The following is a 23,379-nucleotide window of genomic DNA, read 5'->3' as shown; positions in this document are numbered from 1 at the left end:
AGTATGGCGATAAGGCAACAAAGGCGGCGGTATCGTTACCGGCACTGAGGAGGGCGTAGCTTGGTGCTGTGGAGGATGACAGCCTATCTTTCAGGCTCTGCTCCGGTGGGACATCTATATATAAATTAATCATAAGATTACCTTGTCTTTAATGTTCCTGGATCCCGCTTGCCCTCTGCTTTGGTTCCGGACTTCAGAGGAGCCTTCAGGAGTCCTAGCGGCTGCCTTCTGTCGAGGTCTTCTTCCAGGAGGTTGGACCTTTCGAGCCGCGTTGTCCCGTGTGCTGAGTAGCTGATTCTTCCTGTCAGCTGTGCGGCGGCGGTGAGAGGCGTGGCTCGGTTCCTGCTGCAGAGGCCTTCAGCTCACATAACACGGTGAGGGGAGAGAGGGAGGAAGAGAGAACATGTTTCATTTTTTTTTCTTTTCCATTGTTTTCTCTCTCTCATACCTTACCTTAACAAATTATTTTACCATACCACTTGAAAATGTTAGCTCATTTCCTGCCAACATTTAATTAAATCATTTAAAAAGGGAAATGATAGGAAAATAAAGGGAAAAGAAAAGAAGGAGAAAGGGGATGGGGAGAGGAGAGAAAAAGAAAGAAGAAGAGGAAAAAGGAGGGGACAGAAGAAAGAGGGAGAGAAGAGTAGAAGGAGGAAGAAGAGGAATGAGGAGAAGAGGAAGAAGAGGAAAAGAGAGAAGGAAATAGAGAAAGATGAAGTAAGAAGGATGAAAGGAGGAAGAAATGGGGAAAGAAGAGAAAGAAATAGAGAAGAGGAGACCACTTAGGAAAAAGAAAATTCTCTTTTACAGATATTCTTCAAATTTTCACAAAATGTGTCTCCGAATTGTACGCCTCAGAAGCTTCTTCCAATAATACCTCTATTGATGATTTTCTACATAACACACCTAGGATCACTTACCCCCAGAGAGATCTCAACTCTCTTAATGATCCTATTACCCCTGCTGAAATTTTCCAAGCCATTAAAAATCTTAAAAAAGGCAAAGCCCCTGGCCCTGATGGCTTTTCTATAGACTTCTATTCTCATTTTGCTTACCTATTATTTCCTAAACTTAATAATCTTTACTCTCATTTTATATCAGAAGGGAAGGCCCACGGGTCTTTTCTTGAAGCCATCATTATTGTTTCCCTAAACCCAATAAAAACCTGGAACTCCCTCAAAGTTATCACCCAGTTTCCCTCATCAAACAGACTGTAAGATTTATGCAAACATTTTAGCCAATAGAATCCTCCCCTACCTTCCCAGACTTCTTAAGAAAGATCAAGCTGGATATGTTAAAGGTAGAATATCTTCCTCTAACATTAGACTTTTCTTGAATATTATTGACTTAATACTTAATACATCAATCCAAGGATCCTCATGCTGCAATAGCCTTAGATGCCGAAAAGGCTTTCGATAGAGGGAATTTTTATTTAAAACCCTCAAATGGCATGGTTTTGGCCCTCCCTTTTTATCCCTGATTAGCATACTTTACTCAATTCCCAAATCTACATTTTTTGTGAATGGCCAACTCTCTCCCTTTTTCCCCTCTGTCCAGAGGAACGCGTCAAGGCTGCCCCCTTTCTCTAATCCTTTTCATTTTAGCTCTTGAACCTTTTTTAGAAACTATCAGACAAAATGACAAGATATCAAGAGTCCAAATTCAAAACCTCCATATTAAAATAGCTACATATGCGGATGAAGTTCTTATATTCCTGAAAAATCCAGAAAAAGTGGACCACACCTTTTAAAAACTATTTCTAACTTCTCTAAAGTATCTGGATGTAAGCTTAACATTGGTAAATCGGTTATCCTTCCCCTAAACAAATAGTGCATGCCACACCATGCACTACCCTTAAGAATTAAATGGTGTCCCTAAGGTCTCAAATATATTGGAGTCCATATGACCAATTCTATCTGTGACATGCAAAAAAGAAATAGAGAAATCATACTAGCCAGAGTCAATTAATTTATAACGTCATGGTCTCCTCTATATCTATCCTGGTGGGGTCGGTTATAGTCCATAAAGATGATGATCTCTCCCGTAATCCTTTACCTTCTGTATATGTTGCATATTCCCTTTCCCCTTTCCTTTTTCAAGTCTTTAGACTCTTGCCTACTAACATTTCTATGGGACAAGAGAAGACATAGAATATCACTCAAGAAAATTTTAAAAACCTCGTTCTATGGAGGTGTTAATTTTCCAGATTTTAGAAAATACCACATAGCGTTTGTTATTAAGCTGGTACAAACGTGGTTTGTTCAAGAAGAATTGGAAAACATTCCCAACTGGGTGCTGCTAGAAAAGGCTGCGGCTTCCCCAATTCCCTTATCAGATATTTACCTTTTCAAAAATAAGAATAAACTTATGAAATGTTCTTGTATCTGTCAATCTGCACTATATCTTAAACTATATTTGTTCCCATATCTAGCCAAAATGTTTACCTTCACCTCTCCCCTTTTTTGGCTCAATCCCCTAATTAAGGTGAAAGGTAGATCGATATTGTGGTAGCCATGGCTATCTAGAGACATTAAATACTGTAATCAATTCTTCTCACATAATGGTCCTATTATTTTTGAAGACTTTGCTATGAAATATCACCTGTCTGCATCAGCCATGAAAAAATAACTGACTATTATTGCTGCTATGTTTGAAAAGTAAGATCAACTTATTCACACCTCCAACACACCAGATGTACTAAGATTGTTTTATATACTAAAACGCAATTGTACTGCATATTTCTTCTATACATCTCTGATGGCAACTCCAGTGGCTGGTCTGCTGCATAATGATTGGAGAGACGACTGCACACTGCCTGACCTTCAACATGACAGGCCTCCACGGTGGGAATGCATCTCAAAAACTACTTTGTCAGCCAGTCTAACCCAAACCCTATTTTTCTTCCTTCATAGGGCCTTTGCTACCCCTGCTTCCCTTTCAGGCTCATTCAAGCATATGTTTGTTGAATGTCAACATGTTAAACCCTTTTGGATTTCTGTATGGAAAATTATCAAACTGATTTTTAAAACACAGCAAGACTTTTGTTTTGACTTTCTTATCTTTAGAAGCTCCCTCCTACAAACTGTAATAGCCACCGAGCATACAGAAAAACTTTTTTATCTATGCCTCATAGTTGCACTGCAAACTATCACTACCAATTGGAAAAATCTGCAACACACTCACTACAAGTGTTGGTGGAATAATATGTGTAACATTCATAGGCTTCAACATTGCATAGCTTCCTCTCCTGTTCTACTATACAAACACAATTTGAAATGGCAACCATTTCTTGATTTTTTATCTAATACAGATTACCACTAATCCTATCATTACATTTATCTTTATTCCCTCCCCTTCATATTATTAATAGTTATTGAATATCATGTATGTTGATCTCTCATAAGAAAAATCTTTTAAAACTAAAATAAAAACGCTACCGGCACTGTTGCTACCATACCACCATACTAGGTTTTCTGCTTGCGGGTGTCCTTGCAGCCACCTGGTCTGACCAGATGGCCATACCGGCACCCGCGAGCAGAACATGATGGTAGCAACGGTACCGTTATAAACAGTACCGCTGCTACCATCCTCCCCATTCCCATCGAGCCCTATGGGGGCTCAAATGGGAATGGGGACGTACTGGCTCCGGCACCCGTGCAAGGCGAATTACCGGGTCCGCCAAGGTCGGAATGGACCGGTGATTCCCCTTTCGCATGTGCCGGAGCCAGATGCGAGTTTGGGGGTAGCCTTGCCAGTAAAACCGGCAAGGCTACCTCCAAACTCGTAATGAGGCCCATATCTATTTACTTCCTATAAGCCTTTTCTATCTCCTTCGCAGTTTGTGAATGCAAATTGCATAATTTTATTTTGTTTTCCAGAGTGTTGGATTCCAGCCCGCGGTGTGCGCATCCGGGGGCTGGCGTGTCAGGGCTAGGCCGCGCGGCCTGTGGCGCAGCGCCAGCGCGAGCTGCATTGAAGTACACCCACGCTCGTTGCTGGTGTGCCCCGGAACTGCCTCCCGAACGCGGGGGCGGGGCTTTTATTAGAGACGCCCTGCGTCACTGCGTAGCGGGACGCAGGGCGGAACATAACATTCCTCCTTTATTGTAAAACAACGAAAACACAATACAACATGCACTCAACTGGTGTGCCTTGGCTACCACACATAGTCACTTAGCTTGGCTGGCGGTCTCGTGGCAGTTCTCAGGCGGTATCGCCCTTCTCGGGGACTACACCCCCTTGGTTCCCGATCGGGTTCACTTTCATTGGTGGTGTCCTCGAGGCTAGGGGCCTCCGGTGGTTCCCAAGTTCTGTCCTCCGCTCCTGTTTCATCTGGGATGGATCCAGGCTCCTCTTCGCGGGCCCGAGCGTCTTCTTCTTCCCAGTGACACTCTTTGTCTGTCCACATGGTGCGGGGTACCGCCTTGAACCACGACAAATTCCTCGTCACTTGACGGCGTCCTCATGTCACTGTCACCATGGATCCGTGCCGATCACTGACGGTCCATGGCAGTTCCTCATATCTGGTGTCGAGCTTTGCCTTGGTGGGGTTGCGTAGCATGATGACTTGATCCCCCACTTGATGGTTAGACGGCCTCGCTCTCCTCTTGCCGCTCATGTGGGCATTGGCATCCCGTCTCCTCATTTCTGTGCGTTCCTCGTTGATCGCGTCCGGGGTCCTGCTTGGATGATGCGGGATCGAGGATCTGATGACGGTGCCAAACATGAGGTCCGCCGGTGGTATGCCAGTTGTGCTGTGGGGGGTGACTCGATAGTTTCGTAGGAAACGGTACAGGTCAACTTTCCATAGGCTTGCGTTCGCCTTGGATACCCTGAGCACTTTGTTAATTGTTCTTATGAATCGTTCAACGTCCCCGTTTGCCTGGGGCCATCCCGGCATGATGTGGTGGTACTGTATATTGAGTTCCTGCAAATAGTTTTTGAAGTCCTCCCCTGTGAACGGCGGCCCGTTGTCATTTTTGATGGATGTGGGTAATCCGTGAGTTGCGAACATCTTCTCGATGGCCGGAATGACTACTTCCGCCGCTGTGGATTCAACTATTTCTACTTCAGGATATCGTGAGTGGTCATCAATGGCCACCAGGAGGTAGAGGCCTTCGCGCAGCTTACAGAAGTCAATGCTAATTGCCTCCCACCGAGAGCGGCCGCGTTCAGCCAATAGAATAGGTTCCGGGTCTCCCGTTATCTGACAGGATAGGCACGTGTTGATTAGCGTCTCAACACGTTCTTCGATCTGGGGAAACCATACCCTGTGCCTTATGCGGGCCTTTGTTCTCGCCAGTCCTTGGTGTCCTTCATGCGCTAGGGCCACAACCCTGGCTTGTAGTTTGAGAGGAATTACGATGCGGTTTCCTCTGAGTATCACTCCGCCTTCTGTGATCGACAGATCTTGCCTGACGGCAAACATGCCGGACAGAAACCCTTTCACTTCCTCGGTCCTGTTGTGGGTGTAGCTCATGAAAGTCTTCCAGTCACCTGAGATGATGGCATCTCTCACTAAGTCGCAGCAAGGGTCCTTGTGGGTTTCCGACTCAATTTCTTCGATGCTTACCGCCTTGGGTCTCATTGCACGTACCACTTGGCATATGTGTTCCTCAGTCTCTTCGGCTACTTGGATCTCGTGTTGGGTTGCCGCTCGCGGATGCCTCGAGAGAAAATCTGCAGGGGTTTCCACTGCCTGGTTGGTAGATGAGATTGAAGTCGTATTGCTGAAGGTGTAGGAGCCATTTGGTGATTCGTGCCGGAGGGTGCGACGATGTCCCCATGAAGATGGGCAGTAGGGGTTTGTGGTCGGTGATCGTCGTGAACTGACGCCCATATACGTAAAGGTGAAAATGCCTGCATCCCCAAACACGGCGATAGCCTCCTTTTTGATGTGAGAGTACCTCTGTTCGGTCTCCGTGAGGGCTCTCGAGGCGTACGCTATCGGCCTTTTCTCCCCTTCCTTCGTTACCTGCATCAGGATGGCACCGAGCCCAACCGGGCTTGCATCCACGAACAGTTCTGTGGGTAGTTCGGTGTTGTAATATGCCATTTTGGTGTTGACGGACAGGGAATCTTTAATGCTTTCGAACGCGTCCTGGCATTTTTGCCCCCAGTCCCACTTGGTGTTGGCTTTCGTCAGTTCCCGTAATGGCTCAGATAGGGTTGCCAGGTCTCGGATGAACCTCCCGCAGTAGGTGGCCATGCCTAGGAAGCTGCGTACTTCCGTGGGGGTCATCGGTGGGCTTGCGGCCTGAATGTCTGCGACCTTCTGGGGGTCAGGGGAGATGCCCGTGCTGCCAAACCTGTAGCCAAAAAAAGTGATTTCTGACCGGAGGAACTCACACTTCTCCCGGTGTATGGTGAGCCCAGCTTCTTGTAGTCTGCCTAGTAGGGTTCGAAGCCTTTTGATGTGCTCTTCTTTGTCGGGGGCGTGAATCAAGATGTCGTCGCTCACATTGAGGACACCAGGGATGCCCCTGATGACCTCTTGAATGGTTTGCTGGAATACCTCAGCCGCCGACGATATCCCGAAACTCAGGCGTTTGTATCTCTGCAACCCCAAGTGCGTCGAGAATGTCGTGATATAGCGAGAGTCCGTGTGTAGCTTGAGTTGGTGATACCCCGCCTTCAGGTCAACCTTTGAGAACACACAGGACCCTGAGAGGTCAGCCACGATTTCATCTATTGTTGGTGTGATGTGGCGCTCTCTTTTGATGGCAGTGTTCGGGAGGCGCATATCTATGCAGATCCGCACTTTTCCAGGCTGTTTGGGTTTTCGCGTTACCACCATTGGCGAGACCCATGGTGTGGGTCCTGTGACCTCTTCTATGATGCCGGCTTCTTCCAAGGCCTTGAGTTCCTGCTCCACTTGGTCTCTCATGTGGAACGGTGTCTTACGGCCTTGGGCTGTACGGTTTCATCGATGTGCAGTTTGATGGTTTTGCCCTTAAGACAGCCTATTCCCTCTTGTAGCTTGGGGTATTGTCTTAATATGTTCTCCACCTCCTCGACCTCATCGACGTGGCAGACGAATTTGACCACTCCCAGATCTTCTGCTGCGTCCCCACTCAGGAGGCATTCGATTCCTGCCTTCACGACATAGACTTTGGACCATAGTCTGTTTTCACCGTGTTCCAGCATCGTGCGGAACCTGCCAATCACTGGTAGGGGCTTCCGGCTGCCATATGCGTATAACAGCGTGCCTGTGCTTTTCAGATCTGGTAGGGGTTTAAGAGTCTGGAATATGCTTGTGGGCATCACATTCACTGAGGCGCCTGTGTCAATGGTCATGAGGATGCGCTGGTTCTGGACGGTGACCATGCACTTGCGCCTTCGGGCAGATTTTCTTGGCGGTCCCTGACCTTGGCTCAAAGCATGCACCAGATACACCTTCCTCCCTTTTCTGTCATTGTCTTTACTGATGTCTTGCTGCACTGTCGAGACGTCATCCCCTTCTTCCTCCGTGGAGGAGTTGGCCACTGCGACCCTCCTCGCGTTGGCCTGCTTCTTTTTCTTGGTCGCATTCTTCTCAGGAGGATTCGGTGGGGGCTGAGTGGAGCTGCCCACTGATCTGCATACGGTAGCATAATGATCCTTCCTGCCGCATGCTCCACACGTGGTTCCTTGTGCGGGACAGTTGCGACGGCCATGTCGTGGGCCACCACACCAGCCGCACTCTGTGGGCCCGGGAATGCGCGGTTGCCACCTGTTCTGGCCATATCCCCTGCTGTGGTCCTCTCTCGAGGATAGTTTATTGGAGATCTGGGCGACCATGGCAGTGCTGAGGGCAGGTTGCAGTCTGTGTAGCGTGGCCTCCATGTTGGCCGCTCTGGTGTGAGCCAGTTCCCTTTGGCGTCCGAGTTCAAAGATGCGCTGTAAAGGAATGCCTCTCTCGCTGAGGATCAGGCGTCTTAGTTTTTCTGAGTGTACGCCATTGATGACTTGCCTCCTAATTTCCCTCTCCACTTTGTGAACTCGCAGGACATGGCCAATTTTCTCAGTCGGGTGTGGTACGCGTCTAAGGTTTCATCCGCTGCCTGTATAGTGGTGCAGAATATAAAAGTCTCGTAGTCCGGGTTTAGTTGAGGGAGAAAATGAGCTGTGAGGGCATCTTTTGCGCTTTGGTATGCATCTTGTCCATCATCAACATTGAGGGAGTTGAAAATGCGCAGTACCTCGTCACCCACACTGAGCAGTAGGTGTGCTTTCATCTTCCTGGCCGCCGTAACCTCCTTGCACTCCATCGCCATCTCGAACTTCTGGATCCACAGCTGCCATCTGGGTCCGCTTGACGATGGGTCCGTGAAGGGGTCAAATGGCTGGATTAGAGTTGACGACCCTCCTTGCGTGCGAGGCTGGGGGGATGACAGCGACAGGTTTGCCGCAATTCTGGATGGCGTGGTGGGCCCAGGGGTTGATGTGCCGGCTGCCATGTCGACGTGTACCTTGTCGGTGCTGTCATGATACGCTCAAGTGACTGCCAGCGCTGAGGAATCGGGCCTTCACCGGATGTGCCGCGGCCCCCTACCGCTGAGTGTGGAAGCACAGGACCTGGTGCTTCAGCGTTGCCCTGGTTGGTAGTCTGTGTCACTGCATTCAAATATGGGTGTCCAGATGTCGACTGGCTCCACCATGCCCAGCTGGATGTCGTGGGGCCAAGGAGAAATGCAGATGTGGAAGCAAATGAAAGAAAATTTTTTTTTTTTTTTTTTCTTGGGTGGGGGGTCACGTGTGCGATTCGCCCCCCACCGGGTGTCCAAAAATTTCGACGCAATGGATGTGGGCCATCGGTATGCTTTCACACGCCGAGCGCGTGTTGGATTTCGTTCCGCCTCGTCGCCATTGTTGGATTCCAGCCCGCGGTGTGCGCATCCGGCGGCTGGCGTGTCAGGGCTAGGCCGTGCGGCCTGTGGCGCAGCGCCAGCGCGAGCTGCATTGAAGTACACCCACGCTCGTTGCTGGTGTGCCCCGGAACTGCCTCCCGAACACGGGGGCGGGGCTTTTATTAGAGACGCCCTGCGTCACCGCGTAGCGGGACGCAGGGCGGAACATAACACAGAGCATACGCATTTACAATCCGAATGGGGTTGAGAAATGTGTTTTGTATATTGCATTGTGAATGTTGTCGTGTTGTCGTGTACTGCCTATGCAACACATTTTTTTCTCAATAAACAGAAGCTACACAAAAAACAAAGGTTACATTTTCGTACCAACCTATTAATTTAAGCAAAGAAGATTGAAATTAGTAACACAGTTTAACAAAGGAATTGGTATGCTTAAGTGAGGGTAGCGTTAGCCATCTTAAAACGGCAATGACTCCCGGTGGTACAGGTATTTCTCTGAGAATGCACGCGCTCCACATCTCACTCCCGCCGCATCCGGCACAATGTAAGGAAAAGTAATCACCAAGGAAAGTCTGCCACCCCGATGATAAGAAGAGGAATCTTCCTTGCAACCACTGCAGTCTGTATAGATGGCATAAAAATGATTTGGAAGACAGGTAGCGAGGGAGCCAAGTGTTTATCGTGGTGTGAAAAAAAAGAAAATACACATCTTTTGGCAGAAAAGAATTTCAAACATGCTCTAAAAATATAAATCATAAAAGAAAAAAAACAGACTGCAAGATAACTTCTCAGCAAAAGGCACATTAAAAAAAGGATCTAAACCAAAATCCTTTGAGGGCGAAATTAATATAGTTTCCTCTGGGCCCTGCGGCCTAAAAGAGAAGTCACATGAAACATTCATGAACTTCTAACACTTTGTCTTTTTGCGTATTTTGACACATACCATAATTTGAAACCTCATTTTCCCTTGCCACCCGTATTCTTCAGTGATACAGTAGGTATTGCATTTTGCGCGCGCTTCTGATGAAGTTATAACGCAGGCTGCTGCGTTTGACTCCACGGACTCGCCATCCGTCACTTCCGCATTCTCCTTTTGGCACGCGATTTTAATCCCCGGCTAAGTCAAGTCTGCATACAGATGGCTCCTATTTTCACAGGGGGATTTCGAGTTCTGCCTGTGGCTTGTTTTCTGCCTGGGAAAGTGAACCCTCTGCCGCTCTTTAGCAGAGCCAGCAGATGGGGAATCTCGGAAAGCAATTCTCAGCTAAAGTAATACAGCAAGCAGATTGCACATAATTAAGGCTCATGTTCCCCAGAACAGCCGAGAGTGCTTGGAGGCCGTTGTGGCAGTCTCAAATGCCTCTCTGCAAAGCAACCTCACATATTGCTGCTGTGTATCCATCCATCACCTAAAATAACACTTGGAATCCTGTCATTATCAATTGCATTGCAAATTGTGATGATTATAACATCAGAAACGGTAAAGAAGTATAACTCCATTACAAATGTTGAAGGCAGGCCAATATTTTAGTTGCCCTCAAAATTTTGGAAACAAAATGCTGTTATCAAAGACTCTTACACAATATGGAAAACCTGTAATCGGTGTCAGTGGCACAAGCGCACCAAGATTTAATGTGGCCATTTAAAAAAATGCTAACTTGTTTCAGACCCAAATTTGATCTGGCGTAGGGTCGGGCCCCATTCCTGTATACGACACGTGCATTCTTGCTGCTCTACACAGTCTTCTGACAAACCAGCAGCTGTTAGGCCATGTGGTCACCTTTCTGGAATGAAGGTATATACAATGGGGACATTGCTACATTATCAAGGAATGTCCATGCACCTTCCTTGAAATGCCTACTTGCCAAACAACACTAAATTTATGTTTGACAGGTGTGCACTGGCGCCCCTGATCTTATGAGAAATAAAGCTACTACACGGATAAAGTATATTGTCCATATGACTGCTTGGACCCAACACTGTGCTAAATAAGAATGAGTTTTACTTTAAAAATGCAGCTCCATGGCAAACTGGTGGCATTATCCCAGCAGGAGCAAACATGATTCTTACACAGGAATATGTGTAACGCAGTTTATAATATATCCAAAGTATTTTACTTTGATATGTACCCAAGGAAATGTATTGCCAATCCTTTTTAGTTTTTTCTAAATAATCTAAACATCTGATATATTGCATTTTTTAGATCTGATTTCCAGCAGTGTCAAGTGCATTGTCCTGCTGCTTTTTCCAAAGAAGGTTCGCACAATGATTTCATGGTCAGCCCATTTCTCTCATGGAATTTGCATTAAAAGCTGAGTAATCTGGAAGAGGGTGCTAGCGAGCCCAGCCAAAATGCCTGTGAGCTCCTCGACACCCCAATAAACCCGGATAACATCCTGAACTTCCAAGCAACACCAACACAGTGTTTTGCAGCATATCGACTTCTGAACATCAGGGAACGTTCCTGGCAAGTTTGGTGGCTCTGAATTGTGTGCAACAGGTGCCCGGAGCACGGTGGTGAGCGTGAGGCCATGACTAAAGAGCTGGCGCAGTCACAGAATTCCTCCATGAGATCTCCCCTGAGATTGTGAGCAGTGCACGCCAATTTAGGTGTTGCCCCTCAAGAATTGCCTGTAGACGTAGGGAGCTGCAGTTGTTTTGCAGAGGATCAGAGATTATGTGATGAGGGGCGGGTGCTGGACTCACAAGCAGAGGGGCCGAGGGCAGGCAAATCAGGGGGAAGGAAGCAGACATCTCGGCTTCAGGATTAAACAACGTCGTTACCCGAGTTATCCGAGAAAAAAACCGACATCTGCTCTGGAGGCGAGCTCTGAGCAAAGACGCAGAGACGATGTGCAGATGCACCCCGGTGACACCGGCGTGTGGGTCGGTGAGGTGATGCGTGCACGCAGAGACTGTTACACACTATGATAGCCATGTAAGAGCTGGACCAACGCTCGATGAGAGGACTGGTGTCTTGACGGCAAAGTGACAAGGTAGGGAGGAGGCAGCACTCAGAACGTACCATACCGTCAGGAGATCTGGCTCTGCAGGCTCCCGGGCTGTACCAAGCAGCGTATGCTGTAGATGACACATGCTCTTGTTCTGCCGGTCTTCATTCTTAACCAGGACAATTGTGAGGTATCCACAGGGGTGCTGCACTATCATACAGATAAGGTGCTGCCAGTGGAGGAGAGAGCAAAGAAACCCTGCAGGCCCAATGTGGGAGACAGCAGAGGTCAAAAGAGTATAACATTGGGAGAGAGATGTACTGTCCTCTGTTGATAGCTCATTCAACGCTACTGATTTGTCTTGGAGCAATTGCTTTCACAAATAGGGGATGCTGTGGAGCCACTGAGCACTGCATCCACTTCATATATGTGCTGTGTGTGAAGAGCCTTTACAACTTGAGGTACCACCTACTTGGTTTAGACAAGAAAAGTTGTAGTTATACAATCTGTGTTGGATACACAAAGCACTTGGAGTTAAAAGCGACCTGTGAACAGAGGCAGCGCGAGACAGAAGGGGGACAGGCCATCTAGAAATACACAGGTACCTGGGGGCGAGAGCAGAGCACAGGGACATCTCCTGAGGATGAGAGGTGATATGATAAAATGTATATATTGAGGAAACGCTGTGTAATAGAGCTGTGATTGCCTGGTGGGATGGCTACTGTTGGGTGGTTGGGTGGTTGTTGCCCAAGCATCCCTCCACTGCTAAAGGCAGAGTGCTAGAGGATTTGAATAGACGTCTGTTCGGATTTACTTATTGGCAGTGGTGCAACAGCAGCCGCCACTTTGGGGATCGTGTGGCATCAGCATGTGAGCCCTGGGCCCTGTTAGTGGTAGAGGAGGTGTGCAGAAACAAGGTCAGCACTGCAGGAATATGTCTAAGTTTCATAAATAGCAGTCAAAACTGCAATTTCAAACTCCCAGCCAAGCAAAAAGTCACAAAGTGATGGAGGAAACTACTAATGCGAGTTCTCAGTCTTCCTCCCTGAACCCAATGGTGTGTTTAATTACATGAAAGCCATGTTTAACCAGCTTCAAGCTGGTATACAATCATTGGATGGAAAGCTGGATACTCTAATGTGTAAAGTGGGCCACATGCAAGTATGCTTGGATAAGCATGGGGAGAGGCTGTATGAGGTAGAAGTCCGGGTCTCTGCTGTAGAAGATGAATCTTCAGCCACTTCACGAGCACTTGTCCAGGTCAGGAAGACTCTTAAAGATTTAGATGCAAAGGATCTTTAGTCACAATCCAGGTGGAATAATCTGAGGATAGGGGGAGTCCCGGAGTCAGTGGATCAAAGGTTTGTGGAACCCCTGGTTGAGCCCATCCCGTGTGAGGCACTTGGTGATGAGGACTTCTTGGCAGTCATTTTTGAAAGAGCACACTGAATTCCCAGTGGGAGAAAACCAGATTCATGGAGCCCCGGCGAGACCAATCATAACCTGCATGTTGAACTATCGAGATAGAGACCTAATACTAAGAAAAGCCAGAGACAAAGCCAGAGACAGAGCCAGAGACAAAGCATCATTGATATACAAAGGAGACTCTAGCAGACTCTTTCCAGATTTTTCAGGTAAAGTGCACGTGTCCAGGTGAACATACATCGATGTTAAGAAGCAGCTCAGGGAGAGGGGCATGACGTCCATCTAAACGCACAGTGGAACATGAGAGGTGAGTACTGTTCTTTCAAACCCAGGATGAAGCCAACACCTTTCTAGAGACCCAGCCGAAAGCTCCATGATGCAGAGGAAATTATGAACATCGGGGGGACTCCCGTGAAGTATGAGTATAAGCCGATACTTGATGTTGGCTCTGTGATAATTGTGTTGGAAGTTGCGAGAGGGGATCACATATTATTGTTGGGGTGTTGGGGTGGTTGGGCTCTGAATATGTCCTCATGTGAAAGCATATAACAGTCACTGGTTTGAGATGGGGAGGTGACAACTGACATATTGGGGTTGCCAGTTGAGGTGGGGGGGGCAGTGGAAACCACTTTGCTTTTGGGAATAGATGGTGGTTGGAGGGAGTGCCCTTGCACAAGTTTTGGTTTCCTGCTGCTGTATGTGCTGGTTGTACTGGGGAATGGGGTGTATGCGAGACTGCCCAGATAGTGATGTGAGAGAAGTAAATGACTGTGGGTAAAGCACTCAGAAGTATGACGTAGAATTTTCAGGTTTTGAACTGCCCATCTAAATCCAGTAAAGTATAATTATATATGAAACGGCATCAGATTGACATAGCGTTTCTTCAAGAGACACATTATTTCTCTTCTTACTCCTCCTATTCCAGGGGGGTTTGTATTCTGATACATAGTTCAGGGGTTTCTGCTTGACGGAGGTGGTCAGGGATCAAGAAGGGCGAGCACTGCTGGTGATGGGGGCTTTGTATGGTCAGGCAATTACCTTTTTAATTATAATGGTCCTAATCAAGATGCAGCAGATACTGGAGTGAATAGCGGGACAGCTTGGCAAGCGTCCCAGTGTTGTGATTTTATGGGCTGGGGATCTCAATGCAGTGTTGGAACCAGATCTGGATAGAACAGAGGTTGTCCCTAGATCGCATTAAAAGGAACTTTTAATGATTTCCACTTTTAATGATTTCAAGCGCTTTGAAACACATTGTGTATAGGCGCTATATAAATAAACTATCATATATCATATATCATATATCATATAACTTGTAAATTGCAAGATCTCCGTCGGACCAGGGGGTTGAGTCTCATTTGGAGGGCCAGGCATGGGAGGGAGAGAAGCTTCATGGTTACATCTGTGGTCCATCATTCGGCACCTCGTTTGAACTTCACAAGAGTTGCAGGGTGTGTTAAGAGGAGAGTGTATTTTGAGGGAATCAGGGATATTAAAGCAGATTCCAAAGGAGCTAAAGGATACTGAGACACGTATTCATTATTTCCAAGCAGAAGTCGAGTGGATATCAAACCCAAATATACAGAAGGGGATTTGGGAGAAAATGTACAGATTTAGTGATGGAGCTCAGAGGGAAGTGAAGTTTTTACGGGGGAAGGCAGCTGATAAGCAACATGGGGAACACCAATGCCCTGGTAGATTACTTGCGTGAGCCGCTAAAGCTAGCATGCCCAGGGAGAAAATTCTGTTAGTTAAAAATGTGTAAGGTGAATTGAAGTTTATGGATGGGGATATCATTGAGGAATTTTGTACATTTGATATACACCTCTACTCTGCACAAACTCAGTTCTCACAATCTCGGGAGGATAGCTCATGGGCAACGGGCTCTCCTTGGAAGCAAGACGATATGGAGCAACACGGGTTTGATCCCTGGGTCCGCGCTTAGTAAACTCTAGATATTAAGCGTGTTATAAATAACCTATCATATCATATCAGTCTTAGATGGGTATCTTTCTTGATCACGTTGTGCTGTACTGGTGTAGTGAAGAGGCAAGAGAGTGTCTATGTCAGCTAATTACGGAACAGGGGATACTTCAGGTGATTAAAGCACTGCCCTCAGGAAAGCTCTGGGACCAGACGTCCCGACAGCCAAGTTTTATAATTGCTTGGATTGAGATTGGCACCATGTCTCCTAGAGGTATATCGACAGGCCTTCCGAGACGGTCGATTGTCAGACTCTATGAGAGAAGCAGAGGTCGCTGTACTACTGAAACTGGGAAAAGAGGCAGATGAGTGCTCTTCATACCGCCCTATCTCACTTATTAACTTGGACAACAAAATCTTGGCTTAATTGTTGGCGATGAGATTGACACTTTTGATGCATAAATGTGTGATGTCAGACCAAGCCTGATTTATCCCGTGGTGATCCACTTCCTATGGCTTGAGACAAACATTTGGTATAATGTCTGTAGTTCAATGGGAGGACTCTATAGTAACAGCGCTGTTGGATACTGAAAAAGCATTCAATTCAGTAGAGTGACCCTATTTGTTTGCGGTATTGCGAAGAATCGGGATGGGAGAGGAATTTCTATCCTTAGTCTCATTGCTTTATACTTTGCCTTATGCGCGGGTAAGGGTACATGGCTAGCTTACGTCAGTCATTCCACTGGGGAAGGGCACGAGACAAGGGTGCTCACTGTCGTCCCTGCTATTTGCTTTGGTTCTAGAGCCATTTGCGGAGATAACTAGAGAAAGGCATATAGAGAGAGGGATACAATTGGATAGGCATAGGGGCAGAGGTCTCCCTATAGGCGGATGACATGGTGATATACATCAGTAACCCGCAAGTTAATCTGCGGCCAGTCATGAAGGAAGTGTTGAAATTTGGGAATTTCTCAGGTTTGAAAATGAATGTTGCAAAGTCAGTGCTTTTCCCGCTTATTGACTGTACGGGACAGTTTGCCGATGAGTTTGGGTCCAGGGGAATATGGTTTACCCCCGGTATGTGGGGAAAGATATTGCATGATACTCTGAGATTTCTTCTCAGTAAAATTATGAAAAGGTATTAGAACAGACTTGCTAAATTGGTGGAGGGGCTTTCCACTTAATATTTATGGGCAGATATCATTGGTATAAATGGTCCTGCTACTTCAATTTCTTTATGTGTTTTTAAATGTGCCCATTGTGGTGTCAAAGTCGTCTTTTTATGAAGTGCAGTGTGAGATTTCTTGGTTTGTCTGGGCAGGAAAACAGGCGCACACGTGGAAGAAACTGGCTGCGCCATTAGTTAAGGGGGGCTTAGCGCAACCAGATTTCGAGATGTATTATGAGGCGGCTCAAGCAGGATTTCTGACATATTGGTTGAGGAAGGGGTGGAACGAAGCCATGTGGAGTTATAGAGGGCACTTGCAGCGCCATCAATGTTGCAGGCGATAATATTAACGGTCCCTGGAAGGTCATTTAAAGTAATGAATATGGTGTGATTGTCTTGCAGAGTATGGCTTCGTATTGAGACGAAGGGGAGGGGTGGAGTTCCATTACTGTCCTAAACTTCCAGTCACTCATATTCCAGGTTTACCACTGACTAGCGAGCCTGGATATGCAAACTGTTCGAAACAGCTCAGCATTGCATGTTTTCGTAACCTCTTCCCGGATGGACAACCCTAATGGTGGAAGGGTTACAGAGTAAGGGGGTTATTACGCCTCTGTATCTATTTCTGTACTTTCGCTCAGAGATTCCCTGAAGAGCCTGTTCTCCACCTTTCCAGATGAACCAGAGGAAGCCTCTACACTGGATGGAATGAAAGAGAGGCTAGATACCAGTAGGACTGTGCACAACCTGTAGAGCAAAATACAGGACACTAGACTGCATGGGCTGAGTCATCCAAAAGGAACTGGGAAGTCTTTCTAGGTGACACTGTATCTGAAGACGTGTGGAGATATTGTTGTGTGGACAAGGAACATTGCCCTTAATAGTAGGTTTAAGCTAATTCATTTTAATTACCTACATCAATTCTATTATACCCCTGCAAACGTGCACAGATTGTTTCCTGACACCCCAGATGAATGTACCTGATGTGCAGCAACACCAGCAGATTTTTCGCATGTGGCATGGAGTTGCCCTCCAATACTCCGGTTTTGGTAGGGGTCTTTGAGACACTCAGTGCAGTGGCGCCTGACTCAAAAGTGGCTTCATTAGGATATACTAAGCAGATCACTGGGCGAATAAGGAGGCTGGCTGGGTTGTTACTACCTTTTGCTAAGAGGAGAGTGGCAGTGGTGTGGGGTAGGGCGAGAAGTCCTACAGTGGGGCGGTGAATGGAGGATATTCTTTATTGCATTGAGATGGAAATGGTATATGGAAGAATGGATCATCCCTGTGCCAGGCCTAAGGACATCTGGGATTCTTATAAACAATATTGTGTCCTCCAGACCAGAGAGCATGAGTTACACTCTGAAGAGGAGATATCTTGAAAGGCTGCCAATGTGCTGTGAGGAGGGACCTGGTGTGCATTTGTTATATGGAGGTGGGTAAATGTCTATTGGAGGGAAGGGCAGTATAAATGTGACTGCTGAAATTCCGGGAAATAACAACACAATGATGCACATGAGTTATGTACTAAGATGGTGTAGTACAAGATAATGGTATGATATGTGGAGTAAGGATAGAAGGGTTTCTTGACTGTCTCTTTGTTGTTGTTGGTTTTTTAAAACTATAAGAAGTGTTTTTGTTTAAATCGGTGTAATTTAGCAGTACATAAAAAACACATAACCTCTTTCAGATTACATTTCAGAGGCCCCACATTAGACCTTCACAATCAGCAAAGTATGCCAACGAGGAAGAACACCTTAAAAGTGTGATTTGACAAACTTCAAACTGTTTGTTAAAGCCGAGTGAAGCAGCAATAGACAGATACTCTATACAACTCTGCGAAATGTAATTTTAGAGATCCGAAGGTAGTCCTTAAATAACAGCAACATGTACCAATGAGGAAGGACACCTTAAAGCCGTGATTTCATGAAGTTCTGTGTTTGTATTGCATTTCGTTTTAAGAGAAAGTCGCATATCAGAACCGAAATAAATACAAGTAAAATTATAAAACAGAATAAAATGACATTTTACAGGCCCTCAATACGATTAACGAGTAAGGATGAGGAAATTTGAAATGTGTATTAAAGGCAGAGTAATACACCATAAGAAAAATGGCACAAACTCTGTGAAGTGACATCTTAGATGTCCAAAAAATATACTGATGATATGTATGATTGAGTGGAGTACAAAGCTGCATAACATAGCATATCATAGCATAAAATAACATAAATAGCACATACAATTCTATAAGATGCTATTCCAAAGATTCAAAAATTGTAACTGTCAGTGAAGTATACAGACAGGGAATCATGCTTAATAAATGTGATTTGCTTAACTGTGAAATTGACGCAATGCCCTACAAACAGGTCAGACGAACAATATTCTTACAGGGAATTTGACGATGAGTCTGAAAACACAAATTTAATACATTGCATAAATGTATTTATCACTGCCAAATTCTTAAATTCACATTCTGATATGATCCTTTCATATATAGTAGTGCCTTAATTGGTAAATGTCTACATTTGGAAGAGCAACAAGTCTTCCTCCATCTCTAATGTTTATGTAATGCCCATGGGGTTCTTCTTCATCTTGCCTAGCCTCCTATATTCTTGTCATGTGTTTCATGGCATATTGGCACTCTGGGTTCCATTGCATGTATTTGCCTCAGGATGTTGGTTGGTATTAGGTCATTTATATGTGGCATACTCGCCTACATCTGGCATTCAGCCTTGGTAGATGAGATGACATCACACAGCAGTTTAATTGTGATAATCCATCAGCTCCACATCCGCAACAGCTCCAACTGGAAAAATGTCCCTCAAGATGAGGGAATACATGTATTCACGTCCTTAATTTCTGTTCCCTTTTTCTCATTGTGGTTCCCTACATTCATGTGTTTACAGCTAATCCTTGGCTCTCTTAAATCTGTGTTTGCTTTCCCAGATTACATTCCTGAGGACCCTAAAAAAACATTACCTTGCAATTCTGGCATCCACACTTCAAAGGCTTCCCTAGCAATCATGTGGCAATCCCACAACCATGCTTCTATTATTCTACTTTTTGCAGGTACAAAAAAGCGCTACCACTGGAAAATGCTTGTTCCTACTACTTTCCTTTCGGTCCCGCTTTCTAGACCAGCATTCTATCTGATCCACTGCCTAATGCCACAGGTCACCTTAAGAATACAAATTATGGTTCAAGTGTTTATATTTTCCAGAATGCAAAAAAGTTGAAAATAGATGTTGTGTGAGGGCACTACGACACACTAAAGGTCCTCTCTCCCTCCTCTCCCAGGATCTTCCCACCAACGTTCCCTGTTCCCTTGCTTTCAGTGAAAGTTACAAATGTACAAGCTTATTTGAAGGATTCAGCCGCAGCAATAAACACTGTTGAGAGTATTCAATGGCAACCAACCTATCTACTCGCAACTTGGGATGTTAAGGTGCTTTATACGTCTATAGGATATGACCTTGCCCTAGATGCAATTGACCATACTTTTAAAAATGAATCAGCATCTTATCTCCCATTTGTTTGCATGCTTAAAGAAATGCTCATGGCTACTCTAGATAATAGTATCTTCATGTTCAATAACAGTTTCTACAAACAAAAACGAGGCGTAGCTATGGGGGTTAAATATGCACCGGCCCTAGCGAACCTAGTGGTGGGCATGTTTGAAGACCTCAAGATCTATACTACAGAGACATTCGGCCTACATGTCGTTAAATGGACCAGGTACATTGACGACGTCTTGTTTATATGGCAAGGGACACCACAGCAATTAGAGATTTTTCGACAAGAAATAAATGCCAACGAGTTGGGTATAGAGTTTACAGGGGAATACAGCAACACTGAAATAAAGTTCTTGGATTTAACAATCTATGTATCAGGCAATAGCCTGAAGACTCAAACATATCGTAAGAGCACTGAAGTAAACTCCACGCTACATGCTACCAGTTGTCACTATGCATCTGTCATCCGTAACATCCCCAAGGGTGAATTTATTAGAGCGAGAAGGAACTGCTGTGAACAAACGGACTTTGAGAAGGAATGTGAAATCCTGTCTACTAGATTCAAAGCTAGAGGCTATCCGGGAACAAGCATCAAAACGGCATACCAGAAAGCTCACCAAATAACAAGATCACAAACTCTTTTACAGCGCAACAAATCTACTCAAGACAAACAGGTACAATTCATTACCACCTTTTGTACCAATAACCAGTTGATTAAAAGAACCCTCAGAAGACACTGGGGCCTGCTCAAATTGGACCCACACATTGGACCACAAATACAAGATTACCCTTCGATAATGTATCGACGGGCGAGAACCTTAAAACTGAGCCTTAGTCCATCATTACTACCTGACGAGAAAGAGGAGAAAACAGAGAACTGGTTACATCCCAAAGTGGGGTTCAGAAAATGTGGAACATGTACCATGTGCAAGCATGCGGTTCCCATGACTGACCGCTTCGAAAATAAAGATGGCATCAAATTGAAAATAAGGGAGCAGATCAATTGTCGCACGAAATATGTGATCTATGCGATTATATGCATTTGCAGCAAAATCTATATAGGAAGCACGATCCGAGAAATACGTACAAGAATACGAGAACACTTGGCAGTGATTGGAAACCAAGATAAGAATCTACCATTGGCAGAACACTGGCAGAGTCTTCATCAATTGGATTGCAAGCAGGACATCAAATTTATTGGTCTAAAAATGGTATCCTTGGGATGCCGAGGTGGAAACCAGGAACTAAGATTGCGACAAGAAGAAGCGAAGCTAATCAAGTATTTCAGATGTATTGAAACAGGTTTAAACACAGACAATGAGATGTCCAATTTTCTATAATAATAACCCAAAAAGAGTGAACCAAAAAGGACTTATGTCCGAAAATGTAGAATCATGCCATTGAGAAGATTGAATCATACACTAACCTTTGTGTTTTTATTGAAATAAGTGCTCTATGTATCAGTTGTTTGTATGAAAATGGCAACTATTGGGCTTTCCGTGTATATTTGTGGACATATATTTAAAATCAGAATAAAAACAACACATACAGAGCTAATAGACTACTATCCCAAAAAAATTCACTTAATACAGCAGTAACTACAGTTCCCATAAGACATTGGGAGAAATAGATGCACGTGAACTTACCACATATAAAAACTACATTGTTCCCATAAGACATTGGGAGAAATAGATGCACGTGAATTCACCACATATAAAAACTATATTGGTTTCACTAATTAAACAATGTTTAATTTGGATAACAATCAAAAAGTGTGTGAACCAAAAAGGACCCACGCAATAAAACTTGTAACTATGCCATTGATAGTGTTGAACCATTTATTAAACTTTGTGGTTATACACAAGCAACTGCTCTTATGCACTTACCGTTTGCACAGAATGTGTAAGTAATAGCATTTCCCTGTATATTTGTCCACATAGACTGCACTAACAATGTAAAAATAAGAACAATACACACTGAGTTAAAGGACAGATAAAAAGCTACTAAATATAGCAGAAACTACATTTCCCATAAGACTATGGGTGAAGGGTTTAAAAGCCGCTAAATATAGCAGAAACTACAGTTCCCATGAGACTATGGGTGAAGGAGATACACGTGACTTTACCATACAATAATAAAGATTTACTAGGTTTTCACACGAGCCAACAATAAAAAGGGCTCCGTTTGTAAAGCTAAATGCATAACTATGCGTTTAAATTGCATAATGGAATTAAACTTCGTGTAACCTCATGACACAGGTCAATAGAGGCATAGTATCCCAATCTATGGCCGACGGCAGGGAGAAGGTGGAAAGCGAAGTAGGACGAACAAGTTACCTTGGTAACAGCATACATACTCCCCATTCAGTAGGAGGGGAACGCCTAGTAAACACACGACGCTTGATGCCGGAATTGTGACTTTTCAGGTAAGCTCTAACTAAGCATGAGACCACCCATTGCTACCTTCCTATCAGTCTCAGATCCGCAAAAAAAGACGAGACGGCCCATGGAGCCGCACTAACTCTAGAATGAAAAGTCAAACATATAATGAACTGCTGTTAAGAAATGAAAGTGTGTATGTGCCGTAGCCGGCCTCCATGCTATATAAAAAACGCATTGTGAATGGCAGAACACATAGAAAAAGAATTACTTATGAACGTTGCAATTTTTATCAATTTATAATTTCGTATTGTAACTAAAACCCCTAAAAAAAGCAAATGCACCTGTCGCCTAGATTCGAATTCCTAAACCAGTAAATGGTGAATTGCGAGCGGGATAATGAGGGAACCAACCCATTCCCAATATTTCATTTTTTTACCTTACCAGGACGTACCTCGTCCACGAGTCTGACGGGACTCTCTCCATTTGTATCACCCATGTCATTTAGAGAAACCATGAACAACAAAAGATCGGTAAGCTCTATTTTAGATAATACTTGCACTTAATAAACAAATGATACTTGGAAGGACAAACGGCATTAACCATATTGCTATACTATTTTTGCCCCCTACCCCTCTCATTCAATTTAAAATTTCATAAAAATTTCGTTTATTTCTACTCTCTCTTTTTCTTTTAATTTAAATTACCCCACCCCTCTCTTTCTCCATCTCCATCGGAACACTAAATCATCACGCATGGACCTACCTTGCAACTGGACAATATTCTGGTATGTGCTCTTTTTATTTATTTATTTATTTATTTATTTATTTATTTATTTATTTTCTTTGATTTTCTCATGATGGATATCTATGATGACAAATATGTTTTGCTCTGCATTATGATATGTTTTAAAATAATGCTTTCTGAATTTATTTTCCTTTTTTTAAAATAACTGTGAAAATTGATTTTTTGTTGGTTCTTTACTGATTCTTTACTGATCAGTTTAGATAGTAATTTGTATAAGAATAATTGCCCAGATTTGAGAAAGGCAAAGTGAGAGTGCCGAAACACCTGTCATCAATATGGGCTGCAACTAAAAATAAATAAGGCTGAAAATTAACAAACATAACTGCTTTTGAACAATAATTTTTTTGGTGGCGCAGTAATGGA

This window comes from Ambystoma mexicanum, chromosome 6q (genome assembly GCF_040938575.1).
Source record: "Ambystoma mexicanum isolate Mex_15411 chromosome 6q, UKY_AmexF1_1, whole genome shotgun sequence".
Taxonomy (NCBI): Eukaryota; Metazoa; Chordata; class Amphibia; order Caudata; family Ambystomatidae; genus Ambystoma; species Ambystoma mexicanum.
This window is presented reverse-complemented; position numbering follows the sequence as displayed.